Genomic DNA, 16,369 nt, shown 5'->3' with positions numbered 1-16,369 from the left:
CCTTTAAACTATCATTATTCGCTCTGTTAAAGTGTGGAAACGGTTTTTTCTTAATTGTGAAATTGGACATTGAAAAGAGAGGGGATGTAACAACAATTCAAAAGCGAAAGAATGTTGCTGTTTAAGGGGAGACCCCACCACTTAATAGGAAAAAAAAATCCTTTACTCATATCAAAATAAAATTTTATCAGACACAAGACACAAATAGGCTACAAGGTTTTTTTGTATTATGACTTTTAATTTTTATTTAAAAAATATGCTAATGAGCTATTAGCTCATTAAATATGCACTAATTTGCATATAAGCATATTCAATATTTAAGCTCAACAGATAAAATCTGAACTGATTTTTTTTTTGATGTGATCAATAACTCAATAGTTAGGGCTTGTCAGAGGCATTCGTCAAAATATTGTTTTTTTTAAGTAATTATTCCAAAAACAATATGTAGGCTACATGCTGAAAAAAACGGTTTTGACCTATTTTTACAGATAAAATGCCACAAAAAAAAAACAAAAAAACGCCATATCAAAAAAATCCTCTGACACGCCCTAGCTATAACATTTAAGAAGCAGTATGTAAAATTATGTAGCTGTATCTATTGTTAAAGTTGAGATAAACTGAATACCGTTTGGGTAATATACAGTTTTGAGAAAATGGCTGTTAAAGGGACCTTTAAACGCTAGTAGCCAATGAATTCGAAGAGTTCTGCTTGTCTTTCATCCATCCTCACAGTGACAGCAAAGGAAATAGCCACATATGGTCATTCTACACTCCAGGAAACAAGCTTTTTAACAATATATGATTCAACCAGGTCAGTTTTAAAACCGCAGTGGCATTTAATCATAAAAGATGCTATCATAAGCTCATTTTATGCTTTGTGTACTTGACGATGGTGTTACACTATCATCTAAATTAACTATTTATAACGATTATTTACCTTTATTTTGTTCATTTTATAAAACTATAGAAGTTATAGAAGCAAAATATCAAAATTGACACATGGAACCAAAATCATCGTTTTTGACGGTGGTGCCTCCTCTTGAACTGCTTTAGAATGCTGGATTTTGTAGTGCATTGATTTTAGAACTGTTAAAAGGCAAAGGTGTCCCTTTACTGAAAAAGAACTTTTTGAAAGCTAAAAAAAAAAAAAAAAAAAAAATGCTGCAAATTACAGTCAGGGTCGCAAAATTCTGTGTGGCCACGTTTTCAATTTAGCGTGGGCTATTTACTAAGACTGGCTATGCAAGCGAGCCACAGTGTGAGAATTTAAATGTAGTCCCGGCATTTAAGACACACCTTGAAAATGGCGGGAAAGCAACGCAATGGAACGCAAAAGAAAATTTAAGCTCTCCTTGGAGCTGGAAATATTGCTTTATTGAAACCAATAAACACATTTGAGAACTGCAGTCACAAAGTGTGCTTCCAGCCAGAAGAAAAGCTGTATGGGAGGAAGTCACGGCTGATGCAAGTGCTGTCGGCGAAGTGAAAAGATCTATAATTGACTTGAGGGCGAAGCACCAAAGGAAAGATAAGGCATATAATATGAAATCTGCAATGAAGACAGGTGGTGGCTCTGGCGATGAATTACCCCTGACCCAGCTTTAAGAGCAAGCCCAGATTCCTGTCCTGGGGGTTCGGAAATGTGATGTAACAGGAAATCAGATGCAGCATGGCTCTCGGCACCAGTGACAGGCATTTTAAAACACGGCCAGCGAAATGCCACCTAATGTCACGGCTGTGTTCTGGAATGAGCCGGAAGGAGTTTTGTCACTGCACGGATGGCGTGACTTCACTTCTGTTGTTGGCTCCAGATCATCTCCAAGCTGATCCAGTAACTGCTGTATGACTTGGGGGCCTGCAGGTTATTCTCACATTTTCCTCTGACGTGCCAAAAAAGCGATACTGGATTTAGAAAGACTCCCTCCTTTTGCAAACGTACTCTACCGTGCTGACGATGTCTCCTAAGAATGGCAGCAGCTGCCGGAAGGAAGTTAACATCTGCCTTTCCCAGACGTTAAATAACAGACACAATTACCTTTGCTGCAATAAACGCCAGTCATGATAAATCAGTTTTAGCAGGTCTTAGGCATAAATTTACATTCTCTTTTTACATTTTACATATTATTCAGGGTCCAACATCGTAACACCTTAAAATACGTATGCATTAACCAAAACGCACTAATTTTAGGGATGCCACTTTTCCCACATTGTACCAGAGCAAACCTCCAGTGCAGAGACTTATTGGTGCTATTTGTCTCCTTAGCATCTACAAAAGGCCCGCACAACCCTTAGGCCTTCAGTCTCAAAAATATGCCAATGCCTACTACCCATAGATCAAACCACCAAATTTACCAACTCCAAAATGGAATACAGATCTGAACAATACAATGGATGATGATTACTTGAAGTCAATCTTGTATGACACTACTTCATTTCCCATAAATTCTAAACTTAAGCTCATTCAATGCAAACTACTTCACGGAAAACATTCCACTCTCAGACGCTTATTCATTATGGGGACTTCAGACCCATAGACTTGTGACCAATTCTCCAGATGACATAATTGACTCATCCATACAGTCCTTTTGGCACTGCTCTCCAGTCCTCAAATTCTGGCGACAGATTGCCACCACGCTAACTCATATCCTGATCACGAGCATCCCACGATCCCCTGAAATCTGCATGCTTGGCTTCACCTCCAACCTCAACCTAAGTCCTAGCCAGTCCAAAAAGAGAATTGTGTGACCTCTGCAAGAAACAGCAAACAGCATAATGAACAGCTGACAGAGCTTTTAGTATGTACAACTTAAATTGACCAACGTTCGTTTCCCTCCTCTTCATTGTTACTTATGAATAAGTCCAACTGACAGACAAGGGTGAGACAGAGAAGCCAGGAACAGGAGTGGATGCCATCCTATCTCTACGGTCCTCTCCTTTGTGATGTCTGGGGTGGCCAACGCCAGGCAAATTGCTCACATTCTCCACCATTGTAGCACAGAAGGTGTGAGATGAATTCATGCAGAAGAATGAATACAAAAGTCAACCCAGGCAGTCCTGCACAATGCTTATTCATTCGTACAAAGTCAGGGAAGAATGGGGAAAGAACCAATATAACACTGTCCATTATCCAGTCTTGTACGGTCCAAAAGTCCAATCACCAATCCCTGGTCCTCCACAGTTCTTTGCCAGTAAATCCACCAGATAAATGGGGCTTTTTTAAATCTAATTTAGTCAATTATCATGTTCAAATCCTCAACAGATGTCAAAAGGCTTACATGGAATACAGGATATTATTGTTTTGGGATACTTTTGCATGATTGCCATTGTAATTTTGCAAGTCTTTATTTCTGTTATTTTTCTGTAGTGGCCAGACCATATACAAAAAAAAACTCATGAAACTTAGAACAACATAATCCATTTGCAAAGCACTTTTCTTTTATCTGAAAATGCTGAAATGACTGTATTTGCTTGTAACATGCAAATTTGGTTATAAATGCAATAACTTTGGAAAGTAACTTCCGTGATTAATGGTGATGTTATTGCAGATAATGGTCATTTTGCAGTAAATGCAATTTAGTGTACAATGCAAAATAACACCACCAAATCTCATTTGCAGAGCACAGAATTTCACATATTATTAAGAGACACTACAACAATGTTTTTTCCCCTCATCTTAATTGTGTTATTCTACCTTTTGTTAAATATGATTTATTTGCAGCTCATACTTGGACAGCCATTTCCTCGAGCAGTATGTAGGCTAGCTTTTGGCTGCTAAAGGGCTTTCCCTGTTGCAAACAACATGATTACTGCTGTGCTATTATGGGTTGTTTCATTAGTCCAGTTATAGTACAATGTGAATTGTGTTTTTACTGACTCCACATTTTTGTTGCTAGGATGGCAGCTCATTTCCTGTCACCCAGTATTGATAGCCCGCAGAGCCAGGTCAAAGCTAGTATATACAGTACAGGAAAAATAACGAATGTTCTGAGAATTCATAACGGGCGCTTTTAAAGTAGTAAAAAAAAAAACCAATGTGCTGAATACACGTACGCTGTAAAGATTACTATTCCAGCCTTAAAAGAGGATGGCCAACTTCAAGAACAGCAGTCGAGGGTGTTCAACATGTGGCCCCCTAATTTGCATTGTAGGATACAGCATACGAATACAGTGCCCTCCATAATGTTTGGGACTACGACATATTTTTTCTAGACTTGTAATAAAACAATTCACATTAGCTCAGCTTCAATTAAAGGGTATTTTGATACATTCTGGATTCACCATGTTCAAATTACAGCAGGCCCCCATTTTGGGCACCATAATATTTTGTGACAAATGGCTTTACAGATGTTCCTGTCTGCGCCCTACAATGCCCTTTAACCAAAGCCTATTAATGTAAATTATTTGATTACAAATCAAGAAAAAAATATGTCGTAGTCCCAAACATTATGGAGGGCACTGTATTCGTATTCTGTATCCTACAACACAAACAAGGGGGTCACATGATGAACACCCTCGACTGCTCTTCTTAAAGTCTGCCATCCTCTTTTTAAGCTGGGATGGTAATATAATATTTTCAGTATATGTGTTTTTGGCACATATATATTTTTTACCACATACCACAAGTGGCCATTATGGAATCTCAGAACATTCATTATTTTTTCTGCCGTCTCAACAGAAGGAAACCTGCATATATCAGCATAGTAGTGCCAGGGAAAAGTCTTTAAGTGCCTGAATCCTCATCTACCACAAGTGGAGCCATCCAGGGTGGGAAATTATGGCCTGAACACTCTCGCAATCAGTTTTCTCTTCTGTTCAGAGTCTGGGGGAGGGACAGCTTGCCAACGCGCCATCCTTTCCTTCTGAGAAATCAAATTATTTTAGCCCAGATCAAAAGCCCTTGTGTGTGAAAGGGTTTCTTTCACCCCATACAGTCGTCTGGCTCAAAGACATTTAATTAGCGCGTGCGCCTTCAACTATGAATCTCTAAATGAAGATCTTTCCTGCTGCTGAATAAAAGACGAAAATGAAGGAAAATCATGATGTGAAATTGTCATTTTCAAAAAAGGGGGTTACATGTACGCTCGGAGAAAGATTAGATTTATGCTTTAATTTTCTTCCAGTTCCAGAATAATATTAGATCTAATAGAGAGCAAATATTTCCACAGGTTATTAAATGTTTCTTAATTTAGAGATGATGATCGAGGCCCTATATTCTCCATTCCTTGCTCGATGTGATCATGAAAAACAAGAATTAAAGTGTGCTCAAAGCCTAATAAAGCACTAGCTATCATCTCCACAGTAATGAAAAGTCTGAATTATTATATCGCTAGGACATGCCCTGTACGTTACAGGCCAATGAGGTCTTTGTCCTGGAAACATTCACTCTCCTCTGGGTGAAATGTAGCTGAGAGAAAGCATGCGCCATCTTCTGTTACCATTCAGCCATTTTATTTTCTAAGTTTTCTACTTTCAAACTTAGGACTCTATTTGCACAGACAAGGCACAATTGTAAAATGCTTGCTGTAATGCAATGGTGCTGGCAAGTTCAGGTGTGTCCAACTCAATTTAGGTAATTTTGTGAATCCAGGATTCTGAGTCCCATAAAAAGACCGCACGTTGGGCCCCACCCCCACCTCAGAACATTCTGTTCTAATATTTTTTGAGGGCTTTTGTCAGTCAGGGTCCTTGGAATCATCCTAACTACCCCCCCATGGGTCAAACATACCGGCCACCTTCTTTCCTTTCAATGACACTGCATCAAGGCCACAAGTAAACTGGCCATTTTGCCATGTCTGATATAGGCCTACTTGCCCAAGAGATGTACAGGTGCCACGTGTATTTACGGCACCTCAAAAAAGCCTTTAGACCAAAAGATATCAATAAGATTGACAGCAAACTGGGAGGATTTTTCATCTTTACTACGGTGACTAGGGAGAAGGGAGACAGTGTGTATGGGTGGAGAAGAGATTTAGGACTAGGTGGGCAGACATTCAACAAAACCCACGCCCACGCACGCACACCCTAGGCAGATAACAAGAGAACCCTCATCCCTTTGTGACTCAAAGGGGGGAAAAATACCCAATTCGCACCTCTAATAGTGGTTCTGAATGATCCATTTACAACCCCTCTTTATCTCACAGACGCTGACCCTGCGAGAAAATAATGAGTGTAAAAGGTGTAACGAGGCTTTCCTGATAATTACTATCTCCCGTGTTTACACGGCTGTTTGCTGCCATTAATAACCCCTGATTACACGGCTCCCATCTTTTCTCAGGAGCTGCGGAAGGATGTCGATGAAAGAGATTAAACTGTTTCGAATGACAGTACATGCTTAAAATTTTTGGAATTTAAATGATCTGCGCTTGAACACTTGGCTCAGCACTGCAAGCAGGCATGATTGTGTTGCGGGTACCTTGTCGAATACATGGACTGGTCACCAGAAAACTCATCACGTGTTACGGTTGACTATTTGTACACTGTGTTCAGTAATATTGAGAAACGTGCAATATTCCTTATGAAAACTGTCGGCTCTGGTTTTATTGGATGCTGGTCCAGGTGTGCATACCACTGAAAAAATGAGTTAGTAAAACGTGGTAACTGGATGCTGGACTTTGTGCTGGAGATTTATGGACACCACATATTACAGTGATGGCATCACAGTGACACTTATGTAATCAGCCTGCGACAACAGAAAGAACAGGAAAAACTCAGTACAGCTGGTTCCCCTCAAGCATCTAAAGAATAACCTTTTGGAATGGGAGCTTCACCAAGCTAGTTGCTTTTGAAAAACAGAGACAGGTGAAATCCTTCTTTGTGATAACAAAATTTTTGGGGATTTTTATGATGTGCTTGGGTTTTACTTTGCTTTGTAATTGTAGTTGATCTATCTATGCACCAGTTGCTCGTAGACTGATGAGGCAGATGCTTTGTGAATAAATGTGTGTGTGTGCCCAGTTCTGTTTTTTATGAATAAGTAGGTTTTGACTGTTCTCCTTTTGTTCCATTGTTAAGCAAGGGGATGGAATGTCTGCCATACCTATGGAAGCTTGGCAGTGGAGATGGCTGAGCAGGGCGCTCCCAGAATTCCACAGTTCCAGGCACAGGCAGGCTCTTTTTGGAGTGGAAATGTGCTCACCAGTTCAAGCTCATCATACAGGCCTTCAGATTATAGCTCCCATCCTGTTAAGCACTCCTGGCTGTCATCATTACCAGCCTAAAACTGACTCCTCCCCTGTCAGCGCAATCCAGCAGTCCCAAAGCCCCCTGCTGGTCAGGCCCCAGTTCCCTGCCATGTTCTGCACAGGAGGTAACCCCGCCAGCCAATTACACGATGAGAAATGGCTGTTGATTAACTTGATGGCATGATAGGTCAGCGCATTAACTCCGCCTGTCCTCATTCCATCTGATTACGCTCACGTTGTCTGGGTCTACATCTGCCGTCAATAAGCCTGTTTGCCATGAGGCGGAATGGAACCTTAAGGAAGGATGTGAGGAACAGCCCATGCTGTTCACCAACATTGGCCCCAACAAACAAGGCATTAGTCACAGATGTCTTCACAGGAGGGAAGAGAGTTGTCTACATGAACACCTATCTTGGCATTCTTTATAGTGGTCCTCAAGCTATTGTGGGTGTCAGAATTCTCCAGAAAATCCCTTTGTGTCCTACGGATGGCCCTAAAAGCCGTCATCACCTGACATTTCGGCGAACAGCCTCATCCAGGTTCCCCCGGGCAGCCGCTGCGGGCCTCATACCAAGCCCGGCACCGGAGTCACAAAGACAAAGAGGCGGTGTGAGAAAGATGCCGGCTATAACCCAAATTGACCATGACAGTCACAAAGCCTCATTACCTGTAATTCAGAATGAATGAGACATGTCACTCCCAAGCACCTGCGACTAAATTATCTCTCCTCCCCAGCTTACCGACCAGTGTAGACATTTTCATCCTTTTTTTTTTCTCTTCAAAATGTATTTTCCTTCCGGACCTGGTTATTAAAACCGCAAGCTGACAAATGGGTGATGCGGTGTGAAGTGTTGCTCGGGGCCTGAGGAGCGTGAATTTGTGTAGAGGTATTAAATGGGCTCTCTGATCCAATCAGGGCCCTTCTTTTCCCTTCTGTTCTTACACAGGCCACGGTGCTGGCCTGATTTCACTCCTCACATTTATTATCTTGCATTCATTGCCTCTTTGGGAATTACTGTTTAGAAATGATGAGCCTTGTTTCTGTATATACTGTGTCTTTTAGGGATGTACAGTACAGTGGTGTGAAAAAAGTATTTGCCCCCTTCCTGTTTTCCTCTATTATTGCATATTTGTCACACAGGATGGCTTCAGATCAGAACGTAGACAAAATGTAATATTAGACTAAGGGAACCTGAGTAATTGCAAATCCCATTTTTAAATTATTATTTTATCTGTTTAACGAAAAAGGTTATCAAACAGCCATATCAGTCATGTGAAAAAAGAACTGTCCCCTTAAATGTATTAACTGGTTGCACCACCTTTAGCAGCACTAACTGCAAGCAAACACTTACAGTAATTTGATTTTAGTCTTACACATCGCTATTGAGGAATTGTAGTGCTGTTGTTTGCAGAACTGCTTTAGTTCAGAAAATTGGTAGGTATGAACTGCTCATTTCAGAAAATTGGTAGGTACTGGTATGAACTGCTCGTTTCAGGTCCTGCCACAGCATGTCTGCTGTGTTCAAGTCAGGACTTTGATTAGGCCACTCAAAAGTTTCATTTTGTTTCTTTTCAATCATTCAGATGTGGCCATGATTTTGTGTTTTGGATTATCGTCTTGCTTCGTAACCCAATTATACTTCAGTTTTAGCTCACGGACAGATGATCGGAAGATCCTTAGGAATTTTTTTGTTCCAGAATTAGCAGAATTCATGTTTCCTTAAATAATGAACAGTTGTCCAGGTCCAGAGGCAGCAAAGCATCCTCACACTATCACCACCATATTTGACTGTTAGTATGATGTTCTTACTGTGAAATGCTGTACTTGACTTATGCCACACATAATGGGACCCGTCTTGTCCAAAAAGGTCAACTTCGACTTTTGAAAAAACAAAAATAAAATAAATAAAACTTGTGATTTGCACAATAAGGTGAGGATTAAGTAGAAATGAGTCACACTTCCATAACCTGGAGGCGTACATCTCGTCAATCTGAATTCAGCAAGATCTGAAGGAGCCGCATAACAAAAACTATTAAACCAAGTCATTTTATTTATTTTTTTGCATACAGTAAAATGCGTTTTAAAGCGTATCTCAACTCTGACAGATGCATTAGCGCCCTCAGCATAACCCTTAGCGCTCAAACCTTTCTGCTCACCTTCACTGATGTTGCGTCTCTATGGCGCGGGAAGAACCACTTATAGCTTGCTTTCAACTCACTGTTCACACCATGTATGCCATTAGCTTCCAGTAATTTACACACAGAGGATACATATTTAATGTCATTTTACTAAGCCTATAGATTGTAATACTTGTTTTTGAGAGTTTGAGTAGCATTTTTTTTAAAGTTATTCGGACGCATGTTATAATATCCATAATTAGTAACTAAATTAAACTGACAGCAAATTCAAAAGAAAGTATATTAAACTTTGTGTGTATTAACATACTTTTATAATATTAACATTAACATTTATAACATTAACACATTTCTGTTCTGAAATTACACTATAAATAAAAATCTGAACTCTGTAAAATACTCTGAAGCTACATCTAATATTGTAATTTATAACAAATGTGCTTCTTTGAATTAAAGTTAATGAGGTAAACAAGTGTGTCAATTAGTTTAGCATTAAAATAGATTCATTATTTTATTCATTGCTTATTTTTGTCAGCAGCAAATAGAAGAGTTTGAACATCTGCTTTGCTTTGTTTTTTCAGCTTTACACACAGGACTAGAATTAGTTCTCTCCAATTTTGCTCATAGCAGATTTCCTAATGCATGGTCGTGTACACATTTGTCTGTGTGTGAACTCTACCTATGAGTGACATTGACCACTTATGGGGGTGAGAGTGTGTGTGTGTGCGCGTCACAAGCATTCCCTGGGACTGTAGTGATGTATGAATGCATTATATTATGGATGGTGTTACTCTATTTGTATCTTGTTTCATTAATATGAAATTCAGCAATAAAACCGAGGGATGTTTTAAAATCGCATCTCAAATTGTTTTTTTTCTTCTCCTTTTCAAATGTGTCGTTATAAATGCTACATGCATTCAACAGATGGTGCCCTTCCCTATGCAAGCAGCTCTTCTGAGACAATCTTTGACACTAACGAACGGTTTACAGCTGAGTGTTTGCAGTAGTGGCGTCTGCAGTCTGGCTTTGCACACAACAGTACCTCAGATCCTGTCCTTGTTGTGTTTCTGTTTCTATACCCCTTTTCCCAAGGTTGGATGACAATTTTCCAGTTTTTACCAGTCAATGACTCTCAATTTTCATATTCTTCAATTTACCAAATAAAAATGTATTATGTTTTCCAGAGGCAAACTATAATACATGCTCTTTATAGGTTTATCATGTTTATTTATCTTCATTAGTTTGCCAATACATTTGGCATTCGGAATACTTGTCTGTGTGCCCTCCTTCATGTTAATGCATACAGAAAATGCATATGTGTGAGACACAGCTTGCTGAATACATTTTCTTATGCAGGAGATATCCAACCCACTGAGACATGCGAGGCCCCAGGTGGCCCGTTCCTCATTCTCCAGGCCCTGGAGGATATGCTGCACCTACAGCGAGGCGTCCCCTGTGATAAGGCGTATGGGCAGGAAAGTCATTGTGCGTACACAGTCTGCAACTGCATATTTCATAGACTAACCGCATGGTCAGCTCCTAATTCCCAGCTACAGAAAGTTCCGGTTCTAGTCTGTTGCATTATAATGCTGAGCTGCAGCGTTATTTTCCACACCCATTTTATGAATATTAATCAAAGTGGGAATATATTTTTGTTAATGTTTTGGAAAAGGTTCAGTTGTAAAAACAAGGTGCTGAACATCTTGTGGATCTACCAAATCTGCAGTGCTACCACAAGTCTTTTTTAAGCCTCTGATTATGCATAAATTTCTGCAGTTTTTGTGTACCATATGTTTGTGTGAGAGTGGTGGGGCTGTTTTTGTGTGTGTGTGTGTGTGTGTGTGTGTGTGTGTGCGTGCATGATTGTGTGTGTGTGCGTGTGCACTTGTGTGCATGCATGTGTGCGTGTATATGAGTGTATGTTTGTCTGCGTGCATGTGTGTGTGCATATGTGCATGTGTGCACGCATGTGTGTGTGTGTGTGTGTGTGTGTGTGTGTGTGTGTTTGTATGGGCATGTGTGAGGCTTGTGCAGTGGCAGTGTTTGGGAAGGATGTTAGTGCTTTCTCGTTTATATGAATGTTTGTTTCTGGGTTTACATACAGAACATCAACCATGACCATGTCTGTCCATTTTCTCCCTTTGTCCCTTAGCTTTGAAGCAAGGACGCAAGCATACCATAGATACCAGCATGAAGGATACCAGCTGCTCAGAAAGGAATCTTCAAAGCAGAGTTTAGAGTCAGCTGTGTTTTCAATTCATTGCACTGAAAAAGCAGCACTGTTTTTGAACTGCATAATTGTTCTTCTATGTGATAATCCGTGCTGGTAGTCTGTTTTTATCAAGGCCTTGGATGGAATTTGTCCAGGCAAAGGCTCAAAAGAGGCCCATGTACTGGCACCATGACTGTCACTCACGTCTTTGAGCCCGACTCATTTGTAAATGTCTGTCCTTGGGGCAAGAGAGCATTTGGTTGCCCTTTAGAATTAGATGTTGTCCGACAGCGTCAGTTTAAATGAAAATTTTTTTTTTTTTTTTTTTTTTTTTTGGACCCCTTGTTCTTCATTTTGGACTATGCACAAATCATATTAGCATTTGGAGGAAATCGCAAGACACATATTGTGACAGGTTTCACAAGCTCAGTTTCGCTGGTGCCCGGAGGGGGGTGTCAGCCTTCACCATCTGTTGATTCTGGGACTGAAGCAAGAAATGTTTTTATGAGCATGCTACTGTTGCTACTACTGCTGCTTGCTTTGTTCAGTCATCTTTTTTAGAAACAGGAAATGGCCTGTAACTATAGCTGAGGCCAAAACTTTGTTCTTATTAGATGATGTAGTTCAATCGGACCTTGCCAAGTGGGATTAAAACGGTTCTCAAAAAAAAAAGAAAAAAAATAGGTTAGTGTTTTTTCTTCTACCTCTTTCTTTTCAAATAACACCTGAGCTGTATATTAGGACTGTGTGGTACTCAAGGGGCTGTCAGCCATTATGTGCATTAATATCCCAAATGCAGGAAGAGTACATTTCGGTTGCATTGTCAGGCAGCCAGGTGCTGGCTTAATCTTAAGGGAATGGTGATTGGTTATGAAACAGCACCTGAACGGTGTCGGCTAATTAAATGCCTCTTCCTTTAGAAACAAGGTCTGGGGTGCTTAGATTTGAGTGTGCTGTTCCACAGTCAGGATAAAGCCACAAGCAACATATCAGCACATGCATGTTATTAATATTACTGTTATTATTATTATTACTATTTGTGCAGGAATTCGACCATCCGTGGGCCATCATATGACAGCAGAATGCAGACTATTGGAACAGCTGTGCTGTCTAAATACTGAAATGTGCCACAGCAAATACAGGGCCTAAATATAATCCACGTACAGTAATTAGGGAGAATATTTGGATGGCCCCCAAATGTATGTATGGGAAATTCCAGCTTTGTAACTGAATTATTAGTTTGAATCCTGCCTGTCCTCACAGGTTTAGTACAGTACAGTGGACAGCAGTAGCTCGCAGGGACTGATTTTGAGGGGCTGTTGGTTATTGATGTTAGAATCTGTGTCCGCTGTTGCTTCTCCCTCTATTGTGGTGTTCCAAAGCCCACCTTTGTTCTTCTATACCTGGGCTGCCCAGCCTTGTTCCTGGAGATTTGCTGTCTGTGGGTTTTCACTCCAACCCTAACAAAGCACAGCTCATTCAGCAGCTAGAGATCTTACGGAGGTGCTATTAGCAGAGTCAGGTGTGCCGAATTATGGCTGAAGTGAAAACACACAGTATGGTAGATCTCCAGGAATAGGGTTGGGCAGCCCGAGTCTATACACTTATAATGTGCAGCTCTTGATAGCTTGACAACACATGTTATTCCCCCAAGATTGTCTGCAAGACACCTTGTGGGTGAATCTTTCACCATGGTGCATTTTGTAAGGCTTACATTTAAATGGCTTTGATGAAAGATGTTGCAGGAATTGAATTCCCAGTTTATCTTTGCCATGTTTACTTATTTTCTAAGTCAACACTACTTATTTGACTCATAGATAAGAGCTGTTTAAGTCTGTATTTGTCATGAACAGTAGACCTCGCTGAAACGTAGACAAAAGGATTTGGCACTTCAAAAGGCACTGTACTAAATATTATATAATACTAAAGAAAATAAAACACAAAAAATGAAGATTACATTACATTACGATCTTTTGGAAGATGCTCTTATCCAGAGCGATGAACAGGAGTGGAGAACGTGAATACAAAAATGCATTATGACCAAGAGGGCACAGAGGCCCACTTATAACCACTAAGTATAATATTAACCTAACAAACAAACCACAGTTTGTATTGTAACAAAAGAAAGTATGGTCAGACAGATGATGACTCGGCCATATTTGAATGCGTGGCTGAAAGGTCTGTGTGATGCTATGGAGTCAGCGTGGACCAGAATCCCTAAGGACTGTTTCCAGCACCACACTGAATCTATGCCACAAAGAATTCAGGCTGTTCTGGAGGCAAAGGGAGTCCTATCAGGTATTAGATAGGTGTACCTAAAAATGTGGCCACTGATATATGCAGTGTGTATGTTGAATGATGAATTATAACAGGGAAAAGAAAATCAGCGGCAACTCTTGAAAGCAATTGTGTTACCGCTGCATTCATAGAAAAGCAGCGTGAGACATGGCCGCTCCCTGTGTGACTGTGCACTTGATTTGATTCTGCTGCTCTGCGCGAGCCTCCAGGCGGCCGGCTGAGCCAGGGGCCGGCCCTCAGCGGTGGGCACGTTAGCGGCTTCGCTCCCGAGACCACGGGGGTTTTCGGCGAAGCGGCGGGGCGCGGCTCCGCGTGGGGCTCGCTGGCACCGGGACCCGCCGTCGGATGGCAGGCGGAGGCGCAAACGGCTTTATTACGCGCACAGTACGCGCCGCGGAGTGGAACGGGCGCACTGAGGGTGACTTCACTCTGGTCCCTGCGCGTTGTCTTTTCCTGCATCCCTCTCGCTTCATCAGACTCTTACGTTACATACCTTTCACCTTCGATGCTCCATCTTTCCTTTTTCTCACATCGGTCTCTGTCCCTCTCACACACTCTATTTATGTTCTGGTTGTGATTTACAATACTCTTTTTTGTTGTTGTTGTTTTTGCCATTTCCCATTAATTCGTGTGAGAATGAGACTGTAGGATGTTGCGTTGGTTAGTAATTTTTGTGAAAGTTTTCAGAGCGCACTACACACGCGCATTATCTTCCGGACTGGGATCTAACTGCAAGGGCCCGTAGAAGGCGCAGCTGCTGGTAAGGTGATAAGCATTCACAATGGCCAGAGCGGGTGCTTTTACATGCAGCTCATGTCAGCTCGGTCATTTAAAATGTCTCCACCAGACTTTTGTTCCCTGAGCTGTTTTGCTTAAATGGCAGAGTTCTTTATTAAGCAAATGATTTTTTCCCCACTCTGAATTATACTGATTTCAATCTGTGTCTGAGTCAATGGGATGCTATTAACTTAAATAGCTTAATTGTACGCCAGAGAGGCAAGATTTTGTTCTTCCTTGCCATTGTAAAACTGGCTTTTATGAAATGGCTCAAAGATTAGATTCCTTTTTTTTCAGTATGTAAGCACTGTTAATTGTCTTGGTATTTTCAGATGTGTTAAAACCCGCAACACTATGCTACTGTCAGAATACTGAGCACTGAGGTCTTTCAAAAAGTCAAGATTTTTTTTTTTCTTTTTTCTTTGCCTCCTTTTTTTCTTTGCCTCCCAACGGAAATGGAATGTTGCCTGCCTGTGATCTTCATCTTCAATTCCAGGTAAGACACTATTTATATTATTCCACTATCATCCATCAATTTACAATTTATTTTCAACTAAGATTGTCCATTAATAGCTAGACTAGTTCTTTTAAATAGACTACAGCTCATCTTGGTCACAATATTTAGTGTTATTTTTAATCAGGCTTAGACAGTCCTTATGGCCTTAGCCAGGCATTTTAGATAATTACAGGCAGATCACATTTGACGTTAGTGCCAGCTAAAAATATACAGCTGTGTGGCATAGTTAGATTAAGATTTGAGTTTGGTGTTTAAAAATTGGTAACTGGCAACGAACGGTGAAACATGGTCATTTATGCTGAGCTAACGTTAGTCTTGAAAAGGAAAACGCAACTTGGCTAGATAATTTACCAGTGTTAAACAAATACTAAGTTGGACAAACCCTAGTAAATAACATTGAACCAACCCCAGTAAATTAAGTTAAACCAACCATAGTAAATTAAGTTGGTCCAACCGTAGTAAATGAAGTTGATCCAACTCCAGTAAATTCAGTTGGTCCAACCGTAGTAAATGAAGTTGATCCAACTCCAGTAAATTCAGTTGAACCAATCTAAGTAAATTAAGTTGATCTAACTCCAGTAAATTAAGTTGGATCAACAAAATTGCTTAACGCTTAAAGAAAGCCATTTAATCATGTGGAAATTCTTAAAGTTCATTCAAGTAATTATTTTTTTGAGTGCAAGGGAACATACTTCAGCGTAGTTGTGTACTTTTGTTCCATGTAAAATTATTTTCTCAGGATTGAGAACTGGCCTTCTAAACAACCCAAACCATATAGCAGCTCAATTCTTATAATAACCACATATCAGTCCAATTCCTAAGGTAATATCAGGCATTCAAGTTCATCATTAATGCAGCTTGGTTAAGATGCAAGGTAATGTTTGTAAGATTTGATCTTCTTTTAGGTCCATTTTTCCTCGCTGTTTATGGAGTCTCACAAATAAATAAAACTTGAATATATTGCTGTCATTGTGGGTGACAAAATGTCCCTAAATGCATTTTGACAATGAATTTTTTTAAATGATTTGTGAGAGTGAAAATGGTCCCATATCTTGTTTGTGAAATCCCAGGCCCAGGCTCTCAAGCACACAAACATATGAAATAATAATAATAATAATAATAATAGGCAATAAAATGCCTGTAATGTAATGTAATAAAATGGCTGCTCGGTTTGTGAGTGACAGCTCGGTTCACACGCACAGCTTCTTTTGGAACCTGTCTCATAAGGTACATTCACATCAGCCATTA

This window comes from Anguilla anguilla, chromosome 18, assembly GCF_013347855.1.
Source record: "Anguilla anguilla isolate fAngAng1 chromosome 18, fAngAng1.pri, whole genome shotgun sequence".
Taxonomy (NCBI): domain Eukaryota; kingdom Metazoa; phylum Chordata; class Actinopteri; order Anguilliformes; family Anguillidae; genus Anguilla; species Anguilla anguilla.
This window is presented reverse-complemented; position numbering follows the sequence as displayed.